The sequence below is a fragment of the Ranitomeya imitator genome, chromosome 4, assembly GCF_032444005.1.
Source record: "Ranitomeya imitator isolate aRanImi1 chromosome 4, aRanImi1.pri, whole genome shotgun sequence".
Lineage (NCBI taxonomy): Eukaryota > Metazoa > Chordata > Amphibia > Anura > Dendrobatidae > Ranitomeya > Ranitomeya imitator.
Window position 1 is genome coordinate 460,507,463 of NC_091285.1, and position 24,611 is coordinate 460,532,073.

Here is a 24,611-nt window from a genome sequence, read left to right on the forward strand (position 1 = left end):
CCCCTGGAACCAATTTAAAAGTGCCTACAGCCAGCCCAAGTTTGTTATGTTAGGCCTTGGAAGCCTGTCTGCGGTCACTCCTTCCACTAGACTTCCACTGACCAGGTCACTGCTGCCCGTGTACCCCTGGAACCAATTTAAAATTGCCTACAGCCATGTGTTATTATTTTAGGCCTTCGATGCCTGTCTGCGGTCACTCCTTCCACTAGGCCTCCACTGACCACACCACTGCTGTCCGTGTACCCCTGGAACCAATTTAAAATTGCCTACAGCCATGTGTTATTATTTTAGGCCTTCGATGCCTGTCTGCGGTCACTCCTTCCACTAGGCCTCCACTGACCACACCACTGCTGTCCGTGTACCCCTGGAACCAATTTAAAATTGCCTACAGCCATGTGTTATTATTTTAGGCCTTCGATGCCTGTCTGCGGTCACTCCTTCCACTAGGCCTCCACTGACCACACCACTGCTGTCCGTGTACCCCTGGAACCAATTTAAAATTGCCTACAGCCAGCCCAATTTTTTTATTTTAGGCCTTCGATGCCTGTCTGCGGTCCATTCTTTCAACTACTACTACACTGACCAGGTCACTGCTGCCCGTGTACCCCTGGAACCAATTTAAAATTGCCTACAGCCATGTGTTATTATTTTAGGCCTTCGATGCCTGTCTGCGGTCACTCCTTCCACTAGGCCTCCACTGACCACACCACTGCTGTCCGTGTACCCCTGGAACCAATTTAAAATTGCCTACAGCCATGTGTTTTTATTTTAGGCCTTCGATGCCTGTCTGCGGTCCATTCTTTCAACTACTACTACACTGACCAGGGCACTGCTGGCCGTGTACCCCTGGAACCAACATCAGAAAATATAAAAATAAGTATTTTGCTTATAAAAAAGAAAATACTGGTGAGATATCAAATGCAGACATTTTAACATTAAAAACAAACACACAACTAAAATCTGGTACAGTACTAAAAATGGCCACCAGCTACAATTACTTTCTCCTGCAAGTAGTTAACTGAAAGTTTTTTTAAATTGAAAACACACATATGGCATCCACCGAGTGTTGTCCTGTCGCGTCTTCTTTATATTATTGCCGAGAAGATGCAAAATAATGAAAATAATAAAATCATTAATTACCAAAATAATAGAGAAAGTCAACACCACATTGCAAATAAACATTCATTCCAAATAAAGAAGCAGGGCGCGTCCGAGGGTGAGTATATACCTAATAAGAATCTAATCACCCTCGGACGCGCAATGCTTATTTCCAACAGCCTTCCTTCCTAAGAATCATCCCTTCCGTGGTGTAGAGAGACGTTGTGTTACACTCCAAGGTGTTCCCCAGGTTGCCTTTCCTGAGCTTCGATCTACCGGCTCTCGTTTAGTAGTTGTTGGAAACTACGCTGCATTAGGCCTTCAAATTGGGTATGGGGTGTAGAGAGATGGTGTGTTCCACTCCAAGGTGTTCCCCAGGTTGCCTTTCCTGAGCTTCGATCTTCCGGCTCTCGTTTAGTAGTTCTTGGAAACTACACTGCATTAGGCCTTCAAATTGGGTATGGGGTGTAGAGAGAGGGTGTGTTACACTCCAAGGTGTTCCCCAGGTTGCCTTTCCTGAGCTTCGATATTCCGGCTCTCGTTTAGTAGTTGTCGGAAACTACGCTGCATTAGGCCTACAAATTGGGTATGGGGTGTAGAGAGAGGGTGTGTTACACTCCAAGGTGTTCCCAAGGTTGCCTTTCCTGAGCTTCGATCTTCATGCTCTCGTTTAGTAGTTGTCGGAAACTACGCTGCATTAGGCCTACAAATTGGGTATGGGGTGTAGAGAGAGGGTTTGTTACACTCCAAGGTGTTCCCCAGGTTGCCTTTCCTGAGCTTCGATCTTCCGGCTCTCGTTTAGTAGTTGTTGGAAACTACGCTGCATTAGGCCTTCAAATTGGGTATGGGGTGTAGCGAGAGGGTGTGTTACACTCCAAGGTGTTCCCCAGGTTGCCTTTCCTGAGCTTCGATCTTCCGGCTCTCGTTTAGTAGTTCTTGGAAACTACACTGCATTAGACCTTCAAATTGGGTATGGGGTGTAGAGAGAGGGTGTGTTACACTCTAAGGTGTTCCCCAGGTTTCCTTGCCATTGCTTCGGTCTTCCGACTCTCGTTTAGTAGTTGTAGAAAAGTACACTGCATTAGGCCATACAAAATGGGTATGGGGTGGAGAGAGATGGTGTGTTACACTCCAAGGTGTTCCCCAGGTTGCCTTTCCTGAGCTTCTATCTTCAGGCTCTCATTAAATTGTGGTTAAATGGAACAACTGCATTTGGCGTACTAGTTGGTTTGGGGCCTACTATCGGTGTCTGCCACTCCTTGCTGTTCTCCTCCACTGAACAAAGCTGTGCCGCCTGTTTACTACGGTTGCCAATTTTGAACTGCATTTCGACTACTTACTGATTTGGCCCTACTCTCTGTGTCAGCCTCTCATTCCAGTTGTCCTCCACTGCAATGCCCCCTGGTTATTCCTGTGTTACCAATTTTGAACTGCATTTAGCCCACTTTCTTCTTTGGGCCTATATCTGTGTTTCCACTTCATCGTGCCCATTGCCCAGCCAGTGATAGATGAGTCTGCTGGTACATTGACCCATAACGCAACATTCCCCGTGCACGCTACACAACAACATTGTGACCCTGCTGAAAGTCAGGTTGCTCTTCCCGCATACCATACCACCTTACACGGGGACAAAGAGGAAGGTGCAGATGAAAGTGCAGGTTCCTTCATCAGGTGGGGGGAGGAATACTAGTTGGCGACGTCACTGGCACAGGGCCTCTCATAGTACGCAAAAGTGTTGCTGCCGGTGGGAGGCGCCCCCGCCGTGCAAACACACCGCTGTACTTTGAGGGGCCCTGTGCCAGTGCCAATGCCAACGAGTGGGCCCCCCCTGCTTGCTCAGGTTCACAGCACTTGCAAAGTTGAAATACTTACCTCTCCCTGCTCCACTGCCGTGACGTGGTCCAGATTTCCTGGGCCCACTAATTACTTGAACCAGCCCTACCCCCCACAACTTTAGCCAAATGACCCCCAATTTCAAATGCCTTCCAATTATTATAAGGTAAATTACGCTTGACAAGCTTCATTAAGAAGAATGGATGGTTTTGACATTAAAATGGGCACTCTAGGTGTTTTCCTGGCCCCCACTCACTGCCGACTATGCTGCCCCATTGACTTGCATTGGGTTTCGTGTTTCGGTCGATCCCGACTTTACGTCATAATCGGCCGATTTCACTCGACCCGACTTTGGACATAGTCGGGTTTCGCAAAACCCGGCTCGACTCTAAAAAGGTCAAGGTCGCTCAACTCTAGAATTGACCCTTTAACATGTTGTTGCAGCAAGAGCAACCTAAACACGGAAAATTCCCATGCTTGGCCACACTGAGAGTTCTCTGAATCGAGGATTTCGAAGTCCCTACATCAGAACGAACCAACCTGTCCCTGAAATTACGCCCCCTTCTAAAGGACATCAGTGGGTAAGTCACAAAACTAGGGATCGATGGAAGACCACATTGTAAAAGTGACCAGTGTTTCCTAATCACTCTACCAATCTGGTTGCTTGCTGGATTATAAGTAGTCACAAATGGGATCCGATCACACTCCCGTTTCACACGTGTCTTTTTGCGAATACTTTCACGAGAGCAATTCAAGGTTTTTTCTTTAAATCTCACAACCTCCTTACCAGGGTACCCCCTCTGTAAAAACTTCGAGCACATCTTATCCAGGCGTTGATTAACCTTATCCTCATCAGACACAATTCTCCGGACCCGTAACAACTGACTCCATGGCAGTGAATTTACCATACTCCTAGGGTGGTTGCTATCAAACATCAGTAAGCTATTCCTGTCAGTTTCCTTAACAAAAATATCAGTTCTCAACCTACCCATTTCCTTATATACCAAGGTATCTAGGAACTGTACCTGCGTCATAGAATGTGTGAGGGTAAATTGCAGTTCAGAGTTCAGAGTCTGCTTTATTTATGATTGGTTCACATCTCTATAGCAACGATTGATGCATCTATCTTATTGGTGGATGTAAAGGTAAACAACTTATACATCATATATAATATAGATCTTTTCCATGTCTCCTCTATGGTGTTTGTATCTGCGGTGGTGGACTTTTTTATGATATGTATCTGATGTGTGTTTTGTTATTTCTATGTGGTATTATGAGACAGGGGGCGGACCTGATGGTGATAGGTGCAATATGTGGCATCCACACTATTTAAGGCCGCTCCCCTGCATGTTTTGATATGCTTGACAAAGACCTTCGGGTCGAAACGTTGCTGTAACATGGCCCAATAAAGTTTGCACTTTGGAATATTACACCCGGATGGAGCGCTGGTCTTTTGTTTCTCTTTGGACTATGTGGATGTTCCAGGAAGGTTCCCTGGATGTGGACCTGGCGCCCCAATAAGTGAGTGCTGTCAGTCTTCTTTTTCTTCTTTTCATGATCATGCCCCATGATCCTGTCCCATCTGTCTCCATTATATCCATCCTGCCCCATGATCCTGCACCATGTGTCTCCATCCTGTCTCATGATCCTGCCCCATCTGTCTCCATCCTGCCTCATCTGTCTCTATCCTGCTCCATGATCCTGCACCATCTGTCTCCATCCTGCCCCATATTTCTGCACCATGTATCTTCATCCTGCCCCATGATCCTGCCCCATCTGTCTCCATCCTGCCCCATGATCCTGCCCCATCTGTCTCCATCGTATCCATCCTGCCCCAATATTCTGCACCATCTGTCTCCATCCTGCCCCATGATCCTGCACCATGTGTCTCCATCCTGCCCCTTGATGATGCCCCATCTGTCTCCATCCTGCCCCATGATCCTGCACCATCTGTCTCCATCCTGCCCCATGTTCCTGCACCATCTGTCTCTATCCTGCCCCATCTGTCTTCGTCCTGCACCATGTCTCCATCCTGCCCCGTGTCTCCAATCCTGCCACCTGTGTCCATTCTGCCCGATTCTCCCATCCTGCAGCCGTGTCTCCATTCTGCCCCTTGTCTCCATTCTGCCCCTTGTCTCCATTCTGCCCCTTATCTCCATTCTGCCCCTTGTCTCCATTCTGCCACCTTGTCTCCCATCCTGCACCCGTGTCTCTATTCTGCCCCGGGCAGGATGGAGGCACATGGATGGAGACACATGGTCCATGTGTCTCCATCCTGCCAGTGAAACATATTGCTTTAAAAAAATAAATAAGAAAACAAAAACAACTTTCTTTGTACCTTGCCGCGCTCCTGCGGCGATGATGATCACTCCAGAAGTCTCAAGCACGTACTTGCCGGAGAATGACAATAACGTCATACAGTTAGGGCCAGAAATATTTGGACAGTGACACAAGTTTTGTTATTTTAGCTGTTTACAAAAACATGTTCAGAAATACAATTATATATATAATATGGGCTGAAAGTGCACACTCCCAGCTGCAATATGATAGTTTCCACATCCAAATCGGAGAAAGGGTTTAGGAATCATAGCTCTGTAATGCATAGCGTCCTCTTTTTCAAGGGACCAAAAGTAATTGGACAATGGACTCTAAGGGCTGCAATTAACTCTGAAGGCGTCTCCCTCGTTAACCTGTAATCAATGAAGTAGTTAAAAGGTCAGGGGTGGATTCAAGGTATGTGGTTTTGCATTTGGAAGCTGTTGCTGTGAGCAGACAACATGCGGTCAAAGGAACTCTCAATTGAGGTGAAGCACAACATCCTGAGGCTGAAAAAAAAGAAAAAATCCATCAGAGAGATAGCAGACATGCTTGGAGTAGCAAAATCAACAGTTGGGTACATTCTGAGAAAAAAGGAATTGACTGGTGAGCTTGGGAACTCAAAAAGGCCTGGGCGTCCACGGATGACAACAGTGGTGGATGATCGCCGCATACTTAATTAGGTGAAGAAGAACCCGTTCACAACATCAACTGAAGTCCAGAACACTCTCAGTGAAGTAGGTGTATCTGTCTCTAAGTCAACAGTAAAGAGAAGACTCCATGACAGTAAATACAAAGGGTTCACATCTAGATGCAAACCATTCATCAATACCAAAAACAGACAGGCCAGAGTTAAATTTGCAGAAAAACACCTCAAGAAGCCAGCTCAGTTCTGGAAAAGTATTCTATGGACAGATGAGACAAAGATCAACCTGTACCAGAATGATGGGAAGAAAAAATTTTGGAGAAGAAAGGGAATGGCACATGATCCAAGGCACACCACATCCTCTGTAAAACATGGTGGAGGCAACGTGATGGCATGGGCATGCATGGCTTTCAATGGCACTGGGTCACTTGTGTTTGTTGATGACATAAGAGCAGACAAGAGTAGCCGGATGAATTCTGAAGTGTACCGGGATATACTTTCAGCCCAGATTCAGCCAAATGCTGCAAAGTTGATTGGACGGCGCTTCATAGTACAGATGGACAATGACCCCAAGCATACAGCCAAAGCTACCCAGGAGTTCATGAGTGCCAAAAAGTGGAACATTCTGCAATGGCCAAGTCAATCTCCAGATCTAAACCCAATTGAGCATGCATTTCACTTGCTCAAATCCAGACTTAAGACGGAAAGACCCACAAACAAGCAAGACCTGAAGGCTGCGGCTGTAAAGGCCTGGCAAAGCATTAAGAAGGAGGAAACCCAGCGTTTGGTGATGTCCATGGGTTCCAGACTTAAGGCAGTGATTGCCTCCAAAGGATTTGCAACAAAATATTGAAAATAAAAATATTTTGTTTGGGTTATGTTTATTTGTCCAATTACTTTTGACCTCCTAAAATGTGGAGTGTTTGTAAAGAAATGTGTACAATTCCTACATTTTCTATCAGATATTTTTGTTCAACCCTTCAAATTAAACGTTACAATCTGCACTTGAATTCTGTTGTAGAGGTTTCATTTCAAATCCAATGTGGTGGCATGCAGAGCCCAACTCGCGAAAATTGTGTCACTGTCCAAATATTTCTGGCCCTAACTGTATGCCGGTGAAGTGTGCGCTGACATCAGCTGCCAGCCGCCGATTGGCTGGCGGCTTTAATTATTGCCGTGCGGGCCTGGGCCCATACTACAATAGAGTAACTGAACCTGTATCTTGGACGCAGGTTCAGTTACTGCATGGAGCAGAAGCCTGCCGCTGGGGCTCGATCAGCAGAAGAGATGGGACCTGATATGGGCCTCCTCTGCTGATCAGGCCCCATACGCCAGTCAAGGCAGTAATGCCCTGATGGCAGCCCTGGTGGCGCGGGTCACTGTGCTCTATTGAAGCCACAGTAACCAAAGTTTTGCGAGATTTGTGAAGTCTCGTGAGACTTTGTGCGGCTTCAATAGAGCACAGTGACTACTGCACAGGAGTGAATGCAGTCAGTGATTGACACAGGAAGGGCGGCATATTACCATCGGCGGGGTGGGTATTACAGGCGGTGGGGTGCCTCCCTGGGGACTTAACACAGCCTTCTTTCTGGTGACCGTCTGCGAGCCACATTTCAGGAGCAGGCGAGCCACATGTGGCTTGCGAGCTATAGGTTTGGGACCCCTGCTCTAGACCTCTTGCGCTCGACACCGCTACTGGGATGTCAGAGTAAAAGAGAAACAATAGTTAAATGCACAAGAGTGCGTGCAGTGCAGATCTGGCGGACGCCACTAACCACCAAGACTTGGGTCAGTAAAGCGTTCTATTAGCGCACGGCGCCGCACTGGCAGTCAGTGCAAACAGACGCTGTATCATGTGTTAGGTGCAGGTAGCACTGTCGGGCCCTAGATAGCAAGCATCCACCATTCACGAGCAGTCAACAACACTAGAAAGGGGGATGATTAAAGAGCAACAGTCACACATCTACACACACACATTTTCAAGTATACACTAGCGCATGGCCATGCAAACCTTTTATAGCAGCAGTGCTACGGGACCTTCCAGATTGGTCCAATAGGAGCTGGAACAGGACCTGAGCATGTGACCCCTGACCTCCAATGGGAGGTCATCTCATTGGCATACTCAGTATGGGAAAAGCAGGACTTAGTCCCAGAAAGACCTGCTCACTGCTGATCAGTGCTGGCTACAAAGGCAGAGCCTGGAAGGGTAGCAGTAACCAGTCGCACAGTATCAACGTGAGCCAGATGCTGGGACCGACGTCTCCGCTGAGCAGGCTCCACTGCAGCTGGAGAAGAATGGGAGACCGCAGCAGAAATAGTTTGAGATTCCCCCTGTGCAGAGGCGGGAACTCAACACCTGGCATTGTAATACAACAATTTTTTTAGCAGTGAAATGTTATATGGTATTTATCATGATACAGTTGTGACTAAAAAAAATATTTGATTATAAATAACATCACTATATTGATACTGCAGTCTAAGACCTCCATCTGAAGTGGGCAAATTTGCTACAGTTGTGCTTCCAAAACAAAAAAAGTTATTCATTTACAAATAGTATCACTATATTGATTTTTCAGTCTAAGACATCCATCTGAAGTGGGTACATTTTCCTGGCATTGTAAAAAAAATTTAGCAGTTAAATTTTAGATGGCATTTAACATGCTCCAGTAGTGCCTCCAAAACAAAATAACATTGGTTATAAATAGCATTGCTATAGTGTTACTGCCGTGTAAGACATCCATCTGAACTTGGCAAATTTTTCTGACATTGTAATACTGCATTTTTTTCAGTAATGAAATTTTATTTGGCATATAATGAGCTCCAGTTGTGTATCCAAAACAAAAAAAAATGTTTTGGTAGAAATGGCATTTCTATATTGACGTCCATCCAAAGAGGGCAAATTTTAAAGGCATTGTAATATTGCAATGTTTTATCAACTGGGATATTTCATACCTAATTTAAAATGGGCATGCTGGTGGCTAGGAACAGGGAAGAGGATGTGATGCTGATGATGAGCGCAGTAGCCGAGGCCGTGGGCATGGTGAAACTGTGCCTGCTGTGGAAGCAAAACGCACACATCATATCAATCTAGCTTCCTGTCCCACTTTGTAGGGGAGAATGAAACACTACTCTTGAAGCCAGACAAGTGTGAAAAGGTTGTTGGATGAATAGCAGATGATACTTTCTGTCACTTTGCCAGCATCACCCTGTTTTTCACACAGCACAGTCTCAGTAGCCTTGATTTTGGACCACATAATCCTCACCCTGATCCTTCTTCCTCCTACCACGCAGAGGGCCCGATGACAAGTGATCAAACACTTGGACACTCTGAAGAACTGTTCACATTTCCATTTATAGATTCAGGCCACCCGTCCTGCCTGTTTCAAGCAGTACATGAGAAGATCGCATGGAGCTATGGCACCGCAGGAGTTCAGGTACCTCAGTGGTATTGCCATCCTCTAGGTGAGGGTAATGCCATGCCTGGAGACAGTGATCAAACACTTGGACACTCCGAAGAACTGTTCACATTTCCATTTATAGATTCAGGCCACCCGTCCTGCCTGTTTCAAGCGGTACATGAGAAGATCGCATGGAGCTATGGCACCCCAGGAGTTCAGGTACCACAGTGGTATTGCCATCCTCTAGGGGAGGGTAATGCCATGCCTGGAGACAGGAGGAGTCCCTTTGGCAGGTAACCTTACATGCATCACATTCTGACTCCAGGCTAGAAGGGGGAGCTCTACACCCGACTTTAGGGGAGCTGCTCCCTCTGGTTGGGAGGATGAGTCAGTTGCTAGGCAGTTGCGCAGAATCGGGGGGGAAGGTAAAAGGGACTTGCCCACATAATACCTGAGGTACAGCAGCAATCAGAGCCCAGAGTCACCGAGAACAGAGACCAAAAAGAGACGGCTCAAGTTGCCTACCGTGCAGGTACTGTCCCTGGACAGGGAAGAAAGAGGGCCTTGTTAGAGAGCTACAGGCAGCAAGGGACCACAGACCAGCACATAGTGGAAGGCTCCCAAACTGACCTGTCAAGGGGATTCCCACCTGTCTTCAGACTGCCTGGACTCCAGCTACACCTTTCACTGGTACCCTGGACTGAGGCTGAATACCATCTCAGTATACCAGGTAAAGACTGCAACCCTGTGTCCTCCAATTATTTGCAGCATTCACCATCCCTGCCAAATACATCGGGAGCCCTGGGGACACTGCTTCACCTGCTGGTAGCGACACCATCTTTGCTGCAGCACCATTGCCCCCAGAGGACCCCTTTAAGCAGTGTCGGTCACCTCTGACCGAGAACCACAGGTGGCATCACTAACCTTCATTATTTCCACAACCCCTTTAAAGACTGTCCCTTTTTACTTGGGTGCCCAGGGCCACGGACCTTGTCACTGCCACTGTGACCACCCCTTTAATTGTGACCGGATCCGGTACCGAGTACCCCACTGCCCTGACGGTCGACTCTTAGCAATGCCCAAATATTTGAGCAGTCATGCTCACAAGAAGGCGACGAAAGGAAAATGCAATTACTGTCCCATGAGCTGGATGATGATGAGAAACAATTGCTAACAAGTGGTGTTGTTACATCAGCAAATCAGGAGAAGGACCAGGGTGTGGAAGTGGAAGGTGAGGTGGTGGATGATGAAGTTACTGACCCAACCTAGGAAGTTGACATTCAGAGTGAGGAAAGCAGCACTCGGGGGGGGGGGGGGGGAGGGATCCACAGCACTACAACAGTAAAGAAGAGGCAGGAGGGTGGCCACAGACACAAGGTGGGCAACTATTACCCAGAGCACCAACACAAGTGAAGTTGTCAAGCCAAGGGTTAGGTGTTCTAATGTCTGGAACGTTTTAAAGACAGTCCAGTTAACCCAAAAAAGGCCATTTGCAACATCTGCAATGCCAGTATCAGCAGGGCCAACACAGCCTGATTACCACAAGCATGCTCAGGCACATGCATGCAAAGGACCTGACTACTTCGGCCAAACTCCAGGGTCCAGAAACAGTGTCTGTGGGTGATACCACTGCCTATTCCCCTGTTCTAGGATCATGCCAATCCCCTGTCCATGATGTAGGCAAAGATGCCTCACAACCGGCACCAGTCATCGCACAGTTGTAACCACTATCAGCAACAATGTCCACATACTTGTCCTAGTGCAGCGTTCAGTTGTCCCTAACCCAGTCCTTGGAATGCAAGCATAAATAAGCAGCCAACCACCTACAGGCCACAATATTTAACAGCCACATTTCCAGACTTATTGCTCTGGAAATGTTGCCATTTAGGCTTGTGGAGACTGAACCTTCCTGCAACCTTATGGCGGTCCCACGGTACTTGGTCCCCAGCCACCACTATTTATCCTAGTGTGCCATCCCCACCTTACACAAGTCTGTGTCCCTTAACATCCGCTAAACCCTGACCAACGCTTTTACTGGGAGGGTCCACTTAACCACGGAAACGAGGCTTGTGGTCAGGGACTCTGTTGTGAATTCTGTTGTCAAGCTCCCTCCTGTGGTCATGAATGGTACTTCGGCTGGTTCTGTCCATGGGCTTCCTCTGGTGGTTGTGAGTGGGGCTGCGGCTTCTGAGTTTCCTTCCACAGGTGACGAGGTTAAATCGTTAGCTGGCTGCTCTATTTATCTCCACTTAGATCATTGCTCCATGCCACATGTCAATGTTCCAGTATTGGTCTAGTTCACTCCTGGATCGTTCTTGTGACCTGTCTTCCCAGCAGAAGCTAAGTTCCTGCTTGTTTTTCTCTTGTTTGCTATTTTTCTGTCCAGCTTGCTATTTTGATTTTTGTCTTGCTTGCTGGAAGCTCTGGGACGCAGAGGGAGCGCCTCCGCACCGTGAGTCGGTGCGGAGGGTCTTTTTGCGCCCTCTGCGTGGTCTTTTTGTAGGTTTTTGTGCTGACCGCAAAGTTACCTTTCCTATCCTCAGTCTGTTCAGTAAGTCGGGCCTCACTTTACTAAATCTATTTCATCTCTGTGTTTGTAATTTTCATTTTTACTCACAGTCATTGTATGTGGGGGGCTGCCTTTTCCTTTGGGGAATTTCTCTGAGGCAAGGTAGGCTTTATTTTTCTATCTTCAGGGCTAGCTAGTTCCTTAGGCTGTGACGAGTTGCATAGGGAGCGTTAGGAGCAATCCACGGCTATTTCTAGTGTGTGTGATAGGATTAGGGATTGCGGTCACCAGAGTTCCCACGTCTCAGAGCTCGTCCTATATTATTAGTATCTATCAGGTCATTTCGTGTGCTCTTAACCACCAGGTCCATTATTGTCCTAACCACCAGGTCATAACAGTACAGGTGGCCCAAAGTATTAATGCATCTCAATAGAGGGATAAGAGAAGTTCTGAGACCTTTTTTTTTCTTTGCAGTGTGTTTTGTCTCTCTTGTCCCCTTTACCTCTGGGTGGTTCAGGATACAGGTGTAGATATGGACATTCAAGGTCTGTCCTCTTGTATGGATAATCTGACTGCAAGGGTACAAAACATTCAAGATTTTGTGGTTCAGAATCCGATGTTAGAGCCTAGGATTCCAATTCCTGATTTGTTTTTTGGGGATAGATCTAAGTTTCTGAATTTCAAAAATAATTGTAAATTGTTTCTTGCTTTGAAACCTCGCTCCTCAGGCGACCCTCAAGACTGGGCATTTTCCCTTGCGCCAGGAGATCCGGCATTGCGTGATGTTGATGCGTTTTTTCTGGCGCTCGGATTGCTTTATGATGAACCAAATTCAGTGGATCAGGCAGAGAAAATCTTGCTGGCTCTGTGTCAGGGTCAGGATGAGGTAGAGATATATTGTCAGAAGTTTAGGAAGTGGTCTGTACTCACTCAGTGGAATGAATGTGCCCTGGCAGCAATTTTCAGAAAGGGTCTCTCTGAAGCCCTTAAGGATGTCATGGTGGGATTTCCCATGCCTGCTGGTCTGAATGAGTCTATGTCTTTGGCCATTCAGATCGATCGACGCTTGCATGAGCGTAAAGCTGTGCACCATTTGGCGGTATTATCTGAGCATAGACCTGAGCCTATGCAGTTTGATATGACTTTGACCAGAGCTGAACGGCAAGAACACAGACATCGGAATGGGTATATACTCACCCTCGGAAGCGCCCTGCTTCCTTCCGACAGCCTTCCTTCCTAAGAATCAGCGCTTGAAGGACCTTCGGTGACGTCACGGCTTCCGATTGGTCGCGCGAGCGGTCACATGGGCGGCCGCGCGGCCAATCACAAGCCGCGACGTCACAGCGACGTCACCGCCAGGTCCTGGAAGGCTGATTCTAAGGAAGGAAGACTGCTGGTTAGTACCAGGGCGCGTCAGAGGGTAAGTATTGCAATATTTTTTATTTTAATTCTTTATTTTACACTAAAATATGGATCGCAGGGCCTGAAGGAGAGTTTCCGCTCCTTCAGACCCTGGGAACCATGGAAACCCAATGCACTGCATTGGGTTTCGAGTTTCGGACGACCCCGACCCCGACTTTTTTATAGGATCGGCCGATTTCACTTGACCCGACTTTTGAAAAAGTCGGGTTTCGTGAAACCCGACCCGATCCTATAAAAGTAAAGGTCGCTCATCCCTAGTCCAGGCCATTTATGATTGGACTCAACCGACATCTGTGAAGAGTCTGCAAAAGTTCCTGGGCTTTGCTAATTTTTATCGTCGCTTCATCAGTAATTTTTCTAGTGTTGCTAAACCGTTGACTGATTTGACCAAAAAGGGTGCTGATGTGGTCAATTGGTCTTCTGCGGCTGTGGAGGCTTTTCAGGAGTTGAAGCGTCGTTTTTCTTCTGCCCCTGTGTTGTGCCAGCCAGATGTTTCGTTCCCGTTTCAGGTCGAGGTTGATGCTTCTGAGATTGCAGCAGGGGCTGTTTTGTCGCAAAGAAGTTCTGATGGCTCGGTGATGAAACCATGTGCCTTCTTTTCTAGAAAGTTTTCGCCTGCTGAGTGCAATTATGATGTTGGCAATCGAGAGTTGTTGGCCATGAAGTGGGCATTCGAGGAGTGGCGTCATTGGCTTGAAGGAGCCAAGCATCGCGTGGTGGTCTTGACGGATCACAAGAATGGGACTTATCTCGAGTCGGCCAAACGGTTGAATCCTAGACAGGCTCGTTGGTCGCTATTTTTCTCCCGTTTTGATTTTGTGGTTTCGTACCTTCCAGGCTCTAAGAATGTGAAGGCTGATGCCCTGTCAAGGAGTTTTGTGCCCGACTCTCCGGGTGTTCCTGAGCCGGCGGGTATTCTCAAAGAGGGGGTAATTTTGTCTGCCATCTCCCCTGATTTGCGGCGGGTGCTGCAAAAATTTTCAGGCTGATAGACCTGACCGTTGCCCAACGGAGAAACTGTTTGTCCCTGATAAATGAACTAGTAGAGTTATCTCTGAGGTTCATTGTTCGGTGTTGGCTGGTCATCCGGGAATCTTTGGCACCAGAGATTTGGTGGCTAGATCCTTTTGGTGGCTGTCTTTGTCGCGGGATGTGCGTTCATTTGTGCAGTCCTGTGGGACTTGTGCTCGGGCTAAGCCCTGCTGTTCTCGTGCCAGTGGGTTGCTTTTGCCCTTGCCAGTCCCGAAGAGGCCCTGGACGCATATCTCTATGGATTTTATTTCGGATCTCCCTGTCTCTCAAAAGATGTCGGTCATTTGGGTGGTTTGTGATCGCTTCTCTAAGATGGTCCATTTGGTACCCTTGTCTAAATTGCCTTCCTCCTCTGATTTGGTGCCATTGATTTTCCAGCATGTGGTTCGTTTACATGGCATTCCGGAGAACATCGTTTCGGACAGAGGTTCCCAGTTTGTTTCGAGGTTTTGGCGATCTTTTTGTGCTAGGATGGGCATTGATTTGTCTTTTTCCTCGGCTTTCCATCCTCAGACAAATGGCCAAACCGAACGAACTAATCAGACTTTGGAAACATATCTGAGATGCTTTGTTTCTGCTGATCAGGATGATTGGGTGTCCTTTTTGCCTTTGGCTGAGTTCGCCCTTAATAATCGGGCCAGCTCAGCTACTTTGGTTTCGCCGTTTTTCTGCAATTCTGGTTTCCATCCTCGTTTCTCTTCAGGTCAGGTTGAGTCTTCTGACTGTCCTGGTGTAGATACTGTGGTGGATAGGTTGCAGCAGATTTGGACTCATGTGGTGGACAATTTGACATTGTCCCAGGAGAAGGCTCAACGTTACGCTAACCGCCGGCGCTGTGTGGGTCCCCGACTTCGTGTTGGGGATTTGGTTTGGTTGTCGTCTCGTTATGTTCCCATGAAGGTTTCCTCTCCTAAGTTTAAGCCTTGTTTCATTGGTCCGTAAAAGATTTCTGAGGTTCTCAATCCTGTGTCCTTTCGTTTGACCCTTCCAGCTTCTTTTGCCATCCATAATGTGTTCCATAGGTCGTTGTTGCGGAGATACGTGGCGCCTGTGGTTCCATCCGTTGATCCTCCTGCCCTGGTGTTGGTTGAGGGGGAGTTGGAGTATGTGGTGGAGAAGATTTTGGATTCTCGTATTTCGAGACGGAAACTCCAGTACCTGGTCAAGTGGAAGGGTTATGGTCAAGAAGATAATTCCTGGGTCTTTGCCTCCGATGTTCATGCTGCTGATATGGTTCGTGCCTTTCATTTGGCTCGTCCTGGTCGGCCTGGGGGCTCTGGTGAGGGTTCGGTGACCCGTCCTCAAGGGGGGGGTACTGTTGTGAATTCTGTTGTCAAGCTCCCTCCTGTGGTCATGAATGGTACTTCGGCTGGTTCTGTCCATGGGCTTCCTCTGGTGGTTGTGAGTGGGGCTGCGGCTTCTGAGTTTCCTTCCACAGGTGATGAGGTTAATTCGTTAGCTGGCTGCTCTATTTAACTCCACTTAGATCATTGCTCCATGCCACCTGTCAATGTTCCAGTATTGGTCTAGTTCACTCCTGGATCGTTCTTGTGACCTGTCTTCCCAGCAGAAGCTAAGTTCCTGCTTGTTTTTCTCTGGTTTGCTATTTTTCTGTCCAGCTTGCTATTTTGATTTTTGTCTTGCTTGCTGGAAGCTCTGGGACGCAGAGGGAGCGCCTCCGCACCGTGAGTCGGTGCGGAGGGTCTTTTTGCGCCCTTTGCGTGCTCTTTTTATAGTTTTTTGTGCTGACCGCAAAGTTACCTTTCCTATCCTCAGTCTGTTCAGTAAGTCGGGCCTCACTTTGCTAAATCTATTTCATCTCTGTGTTTGTAATTTTCATCTTTACTCCCAGTCATTATATGTGGGGGGCTGCCTTTTCCTTTGGGGAATTTATCTGAGGCAAGGTAGGCTTTATTTTTCTATCTTCAGGGCTAGCTAGTTCCTTAGGCTGTGACGAGTTGCATAGGGAGCGTTAGGAGCAATCCACGGCTATTTCTAGTGTGTGTGATAGGATTAGGGATTGCGGTCAGAAGAGTTCCCACGTCTCAGAGCTCGTCCTATATTATTAGTATCTATCAGGTCATTTCGTGTGCTCTTAGCCACCAGGTCCATTATTGTCCTAACCACCAGGTCATAACAGGACTCCTCACTTCCCTGATGGTATACTGTGTGAACATTGTGGAATTCGAGATCCAGCTTGACCCTGGGACGGAACACATGCTACCAACACTGAGGATTGTAGCCCTGGTTGAAACAGGGTTGCCCCCACCTTCTACAGCAGTTCCTGCACTTCCTCCTCCTCATCCTCCATCTCATAAACGTCAACATCAGTCGCAAGCTGGAAGCACTGCAGCACTGCCTCGGCCAAGCTGCAACAAGCTCTACTGAAGCTAATCTGCTTAGGTTACAAAGCACACATTGCCACGGAGTTGTTAAAAGTAGAGTTGAGCGACCTTGACCTTTTTAGAGTCGAGCCGGGTTTCGCGAAACCCGACTATCTCAAAAGTCGGGTCGAGTGAAATCGGCCGATTATGACGTAAAGTCGGGATCGACCGAAACACGAAACCCAATGCAAGTCAATGGGGCAGCATAGTCGGCAATGAGTGGGGGCCAGGAAAACACCTAGAGTGCCCATTTTAATGTCAAAACCATCCATTCTTCTTAATGAAGCTTGTCAAGCGTAATTTACCTTATAATAATTGGAAGGCATTTGAAATTGGGGGTCATTTGGCTAAAGTTGTGTGGGGTAGGGCTGGTTCAAGTAATTAGTGGGCCCAGGAAATCTGGACCACGTCACGGCAGTGGAGCAGGGAGAGGTAAGTATTTCAACTTTGCAAGTGCTGTGATCCTGAGCAAGCAGGGGGGGCCCACTTGTTGGCATTGGCACTGGCACAGGGCCCCTCAAAGTACAGCGGTGTGTTTGCACGGCGGGGGCGCCTCCCACCGGCAGCAACACTTTTGCGTACTATGAGAGGCCCTGTGCCAGTGACGTCGCCAACTAGTATTCCTCCCCCCACCTGATGAAGGAACCTGCACTTTCATCTGCACCTTCCTCTTTGTCCCCGTGTAAGGTGGTATGGTATGCGGGAAGAGCAACCTGACTTTCAGCAGGGTCACAATGTTGTTGTGTAGCATGCACGGGGAATGTTGCGTTATGGGTCAATGTACCAGCAGACTCATCTATCACTGGCTGGGCAATGGGCACGATGAAGTGGAAACACAGATATACAGTGGGGCAAAAAAGTATTTAGTCAGTCAGCAATACTGCAAGTTCCACCACTTAAAAAGATGAGAGGCGTCTGTAATTTACATCATAGGTAGACCTCAACTATGGGAGACAAACTGAGAAAAAAAAATCCAGAAAATCACATTGTCTGTTTTTTTATCATTTTTTTTGCATATTATGGTGGAAAATAAGTATTTGGTCAGAAACAAACAATCAAGATTTCTGGCTCTCACAGACCTGTAACTTCTTCTTTAAGAGTCTCCTCTTTCCTCCACTCATTACCTGTAGTAATGGCACCTGTTTAAACTTGTTATCAGTATAAAAAGACACCTGTGTACACCCTCAAACAGTCTGACTCCAAACTCCACTATGGTGAAGACCAAAGAGCTGTCAAAGGACACCAGAAACAAAATTGTAGATCTGCACCAGGCTGGGAAGACTGAATCTGCAATAGCCAACCAGCTTGGAGTGAAGAAATCAACAGTGGGAGCAATAATTAGAAAATGGAAGACATACAAGACCACTGATAATCTCCCTCGATCTGGGGCTCCACGCAAAATCCCACTCCGTGGGGTCAGAATTATCACAAGAACGGTGAGCAAAAATCCCAGAACCACGCGGGGGGACCTAGTGAATGAACTGCAGAGAGCTGGGACCAATGTAACAAGGCCTACCATAAGTAACACACTACGCCACCTGGACTCAGATCCTGCAGTGCCAGACGTGTCCCACTGCTTAAGCCAGTACATGTCCTGGCCCGTCTGAAGTTTGCTAGAGAGCATTTGGATGATCCAGAGGAGTTTTGGGAGAATGTCCTATGGTCTGATGAAACCAAACTGGAACTGTTTGGTAGAAACACAACTTGTCGTGTTTGGAGGAAAAAGAATACTGAGTTGCATCCATCAAACACCATACCTACTGTAAAGCATGGTGGTGGAAACATCATGCTTTGGGGCTGTTTCTCTGCAAAGGGGCCAGGATGACTGATCCGGGTACATGAAAGAATGAATGGGGCCGTGTATCGTGAGATTTTGAGTGCAAACCTCCTTCCATCAGCAAGGGCATTGAAGATGAAACGTGGCTGGGTCTTTCAACATGACAATGATCCAAAGCACACCACCAGGGCAACGAAGGAGTGGCTTCGTAAGAAGCATTTCAAGGTCCTGGAGTGGCCTAGCCAGTCTCCAGATCTCAACCCTATAGAAAACCTTTGGAGGGAGTTGAAAGTCCGTGTTGCCAAGCGAAAAGCCAAAAACATCACTGCTCTAGAGGAGATCTGCATGGAGGAATGGGCCAACATACCAACAACAGTGTGTGGCAACCTTGTGAAGACTTACAGAAAACGTTTGACCTCTGTCATTGCCAACAAAAGATATATTACAAAGTATTGAGATGAAATTTTGTTTCTGACCAAATACTTATTTTCCACCATAATATGCAAATAAAATGTTAAAAAAACAGACAATGTGATTTTCTGGATTTTTTTTTCTCAGTTTGTCTCCCATAGTTGAGGTCTACCTATGATGTAAATTACAGACGCCTCTCATCTTTTTAAGTGGTGGAACTTGCACTATTGCTGACTGACTAAATACTTTTTTGCCCCACTGTAGGCCCAAAGAATAAAGTGGGCTAAATGCAGTTCAAAATTGGTAACACAGGAATAACCAGGGGGCATTGCAGTGGAGGACAACTGGAATGAGAGGCTGACACAGAGAGTAGGGCCAAATCAGTAAGTAGTCGAAATGCAGTTCAAAATTGGCAACCGTAGTAAACAGGCGGCACAGCTTTGTTCAGTGGAGGAGAACAGCAAGGAGTGGCAGACACCGATAGTAGGCCCCAACCCAACTAGTAGGCCAAATGCAGTCTAACATTAACAACTACTTAACGAGAGCCTGAAAATGGAATTTCAGGACAGGAAACCAGGAGAACAGCAAGGAGTGGCAGACACCGATAGTAGGCCCCAAACCAACTAGTACGCCAAATGCAGTTGTTCCATTTAACCACAATTTAATGAGAGCCTGAAGATAGAAGCTCAGGAAAGGCAACCTGGGGAACACCTTGGAGTGTAACACACCATCTCTCTCCACCCCATACCCATTTTGTAGGCCTAATGCAGTGTACTTTTCTACAACTACTAAACGAGAGTCGGAAGACCGAAGCAATGGCAAGGAAACCTGGGGAACACCTTGGAGTGTAACACACCATCTCTCTCCACCCCATACCCAATTTGTAGGCCTAATGCAGTGTAGTTTCCAAGAACTACTAAACGAGAGCCGGAAGATCGAAGCTCAGGAAAGGCAACCTGGGGAACACCTTGGAGTGTAACACACCCTCTCTCTACACCCCATACCCAATTTGAAGGCCTAATGCAGTGTAGTTTCCAAGAACTACTAAACGAGAGCCGGAAGATCGAAGCTCAGGAAAGGCAACCTGGGGAACACCTTGGAGTGTAACACACCCTCTCTCTACACCCCATACCCAATTTGAAGGCCTAATGCAGCGTAGTTTCCAACAACTACTAAACGAGAGCCGGAAGATCGAAGCTCAGGAAAGGCAACCTGGGGAACACCTTGGAGTGTAACAAACCCTCTCTCTACACCCCATACCCAATTTGTAGGCCTAATGCAGCGTAGTTTCCGACAACTACTAAACGAGAGCATGAAGATCGAAGCTCAGGAAAGGCAACCTGGGGAACACCTTGGAGTGTAACACACCCTCTCTCTACACCCCATACCCAATTTGAAGGCCTAATGCAGTGTAGTTTCCAAGAACTACTAAACGAGAGCCGGAAGATCGAAGCTCAGGAAAGGCAACCTGGGGAACACCTTGGAGTGTAACACAACGTCTCTCTACACCACGGAAGGGCTGATTCTTAGGAAGGAAGGCTATTGGAAATAAGCATTGCGCGTCCGAGGGTGATTATATTCTTATTAGGTATATACTCACCCTCGGACGCGCCCTGCTTCTTTATTTGGAATGAATGTTTATTTGCAATGTGGTGTTGACTTTCTCTATTATTTTGGTAATTAATGATTTTATTATTTTCATTGTTTTGCATCTTCTCGGCAATAATATAAAGAAGACGCGACAGGACAACACTCGGTGGATGCCATATCTGTGTTTTCAATTTAAAAAACCTTTCAGTTAAATACTTGCAGGAAAAAGTAATTGTAGCTGGTGGCCATTTTTAGTACTGTACCAGATTTTAGTTGTGTGTTTGTTTTTAATGTTAAAATGTCTGCATTTGATATCTCACCAGTATTTTCTTTTTTATAAGCAAAATCCTTTTTTTTTTATTTTATGATGTTGGTTCAAGGGGTACACGGGCAGCAGTAGACAGGTCAGTGGAGGCCTAGTGGAAGGAGGGACCGCAGACAGGCTTCGAAGCCCTAACATAATAAATTGGGCTGCCTGTAGACAATTTAAAATTGGTTCCAGGGGAACACGGGCAGCAGTAGACAGGTCAGTGGAGGCCTAGAGGAAGGAGGGACCGCAGATGCGCCAATGTTTCCCCCATACCAAATTTGTAGGCCTAATGCAGTGTAGTTTCCAACAACTACTAAACGAGAGCCGGAATATCGAAGCTCAGGAAAGGCAACCTGGGGAACACCTTGGAGTGTAACACACCCTCTCTCTACACCCCATGCCCAATTTGAAGGCCTAATGCAGTGTAGTTTCCAAGAACTACTAAACGAGAGCCGGAAGATCGAAGCTCAGGAAAGGCAACCTGGGGAACACCTTGGAGTGGAACACACCCTCTCTCTACACCCCATACCCAATTTGAAGGCCTAATGCAGCGTAGTTTCCAACAACTACTAAACGAGAGCCGGAAGATCGAAGCTCAGGAAAGGCAACCTGGGGAACACCTTGGAGTGTAACAAACCCTCTCTTTACACCCCATACCCAATTTGTAGGCCTAATGCAGCGTAGTTTCCGACAACTACTAAACGAGAGCATGAAGATCGAAGCTCAGGAAAGGCAACCTGGGGAACACCTTGGAGTGTAACACACCCTCTCTCTACACCCCATACCCAATTTGAAGGCCTAATGCAGTGTAGTTTCCAATTACTACTAAACGAGAGCCGGAAGATCGAAGCTCAGGAAAGGCAACCTGGGGAACACCTTGGAGTGGAACACACCATCTCTCTACACCCCATACCCAATTTGAAGGCCTAATGCAGCGTAGTTTCCAACAACTACTAAACGAGAGCCGGAAGATCGAAGCTCAGGAAAGGCAACCTGGGGAACACCTTGGAGTGTAACACAACGTCTCTCTACACCACGGAAGGGCTGATTCTTAGGAAGGAAGGCTGTTGGAAATAAGCATTGCGCGTCCGAGGGTGATTATATTCTTATTAGGTATATACTCACCCTCGGACGCGCCCTGCTTCTTTATTTGGAATGAATGTTTATTTGCAATGTGGTGTTGACTTTCTCTATTATTTTGGTAATTAATGATTTTATTATTTTCATTGTTTTGCATCTTCTCGGCAATAATATAAAGAAGACGCGACAGGACAACACTCGGTGGATGCCATATCTGTGTTTTCAATTTAAAAAACCTTTCAGTTAACTACTTGCAGGAGAAAGTAATTGTAGCTGGTGGCCATTTTTAGTACTGTACCAGATTTTAGTTGTGTGTTTGTTTTTAATGTTAAAATGTCTGCATTTGATATCTCTCCAGTATTTTCTTTTTTATAAGCAAAATACTTATTTTTATTTTTTCTGATGTTGGTTCCAGGGGTACACGGGCAGCAGTGGTGTGGTCAGTGGAGGCCTAGTGGAAGGAGTGACCGCAGACAGGCATCGAAGGCCTAAAATAATAACACATGGCTGTAGGCAATTTTAAATTGGTTCCAGGGGTACACGGGCAGCAGTGGTGTGGTCAGTGGAGGCCTAGTGGAAGGAGTGACCACAGACAGGCATCGAAGGCCTAAAATAATAACACATGGCTGTAGGCAATTTTAAATTGGTTCCAGGGGTACACGGGCAGCAGTGCCCTGGTCAGTGTAGTAGTAGTTGAAAGAATGGACCGCAGACAGGCATCGAAGGCCTAAAATAAAAAAATTGGGCTGGCTGTAAGCAATTTTAAATTGGTTCCAGGGGTACACGGGCAGCAGTGGTGTGGCCAGTGGAGGCCTAGTGGAAGGAGTGACCGCAAACAGGCATCGAAGGCCTAAAATAATAACACATGGCTGTAGGCAATTTTAAATTGGTTCCAGGGGTACACGGGCAGCAGTGCCCTGGTCAGTGTAGTAGTAGTTGAAAGAATGGACCGCAGACAGGCATCGAAGGCCTAAAATAATAACACATGGCTGTAGGCAATTTTAAATTGGTTCCAGGGGTACACGGGCAGCAGTGGTGTGGTCAGTGGAGGCCTAGTGGAAGGAGTGACCGCAGACAGGCATCGAAGGCCTAAAATAATAACACATGGCTGTAGGCAATTTTAAATTGGTTCCAGGGGTACACGGGCAGCAGTGCCCTGGTCAGTGTAGTAGTAGTTGAAAGAATGGACCGCAGACAGGCATCGAAGGCCTAAAATAATAACACATGGCTGTAGGCAATTTTAAATTGGTTCCAGGGGTACACGGGCAGCAGTGCCCTGGTCAGTGTAGTAGTAGTTAAAAGAATGGACCGCAGACAGGCATCGAAGGCCTAAAATAAAAAAATTGGGCTGGCTGTAGGCAATTTTAAATTGGTTCCAGGGGTACACGGGCAGCAGTGGTGTGGTCAGTGGAGGCCTAGTGGAAGGAGTGACCACAGACAGGCATCGAAGGCCTAAAATAATAACACATGGCTGTAGGCAATTTTAAATTGGTTCCAGGGGTACACGGGCAGCAGTGCCCTGGTCAGTGTAGTAGTAGTTGAAAGAATGGACCGCAGACAGGCATCGAAGGCCTAAAATAAAAAAATTGGGCTGGCTGTAGGCAATTTTAAATTGGTTCCAGGGGTACACGGGCAGCAGTGGTGTGGTCAGTGGAGGCCTAGTGGAAGGAGTGACCGCAGACAGGCATCGAAGGCCTAAAATAATAACACATGGCTGTAGGCAATTTTAAATTGGTTCCAGGGGTACACGGGCAGCAGTGGTGTGGTCAGTGGAGGCCTAGTGGAAGGAGTCACCGCAGACAGGCATCGAAGGCCTAAAATAATAACACATGGCTGTAGGCAATTTTAAATTGGTTCCAGGGGTACACGGGCAGCAGTGCCCTGGTCAGTGTAGTAGTAGTTGAAAGAATGGACCGCAGACAGGCATCGAAGGCCTAAAATAAAAAAATTGGGCTGGCTGTAGGCAATTTTAAATTGGTTCCAGGGGTACACGGGCAGCAGTGGTGTGGTCAGTGGAGGCCTAGTGGAAGGAGTGACCGCAGACAGGCATCGAAGGCCTAAAATAATAACACATGGCTGTAGGCAATTTTAAATTGGTTCCAGGGGTACACGGGCAGCAGTGCCCTGGTCAGTGTAGTAGTAGTTGAAAGAATGGACCGCAGACAGGCATCGAAGGCCTAAAATAATAACACATGGCTGTAGGCAATTTTAAATTGGTTCCAGGGGTACACGGGCAGCAGTGGTGTGGTCAGTAGAGGCCTAGTGGAAGGAGTGACCGCAGACAGGCATCGAAGGCCTAAAATAATAACACATGGCTGTAGGCAATTTTAAATTGGTTCCAGGGGTACACGGGCAGCAGTGCCCTGGTCAGTGTAGTAGTAGTTGAAAGAATGGACCGCAGACAGGCATCGAAGGCCTAAAATAATAACACATGGCTGTAGGCAATTTTAAATTGGTTCCAGGGGTACACGGGCAGCAGTGGTGTGGTCAGTGGAGGCCTAGTGGAAGGAGTGACCGCAGACAGGCATCGAAGGCCTAAAATAATAACACATGGCTGTAGGCAATTTTAAATTGGTTTCAGGGGTACACGGGCAGCAGTGCCCTGGTCAGTGTAGTAGTAGTTGAAAGAATGGACCGCAGACAGGCATCGAAGGCCTAAAATAAAAAAATTGGGCTGGCTGTAGGCAATTTTAAATTGGTTCCAGGGGTACACGGGCAGCAGTGGTGTGGTCAGTAGAGGCCTAGTGGAAGGAGTGACCGCAGACAGGCATCGAAGGCCTAAAATAATAACACATGGCTGTAGGC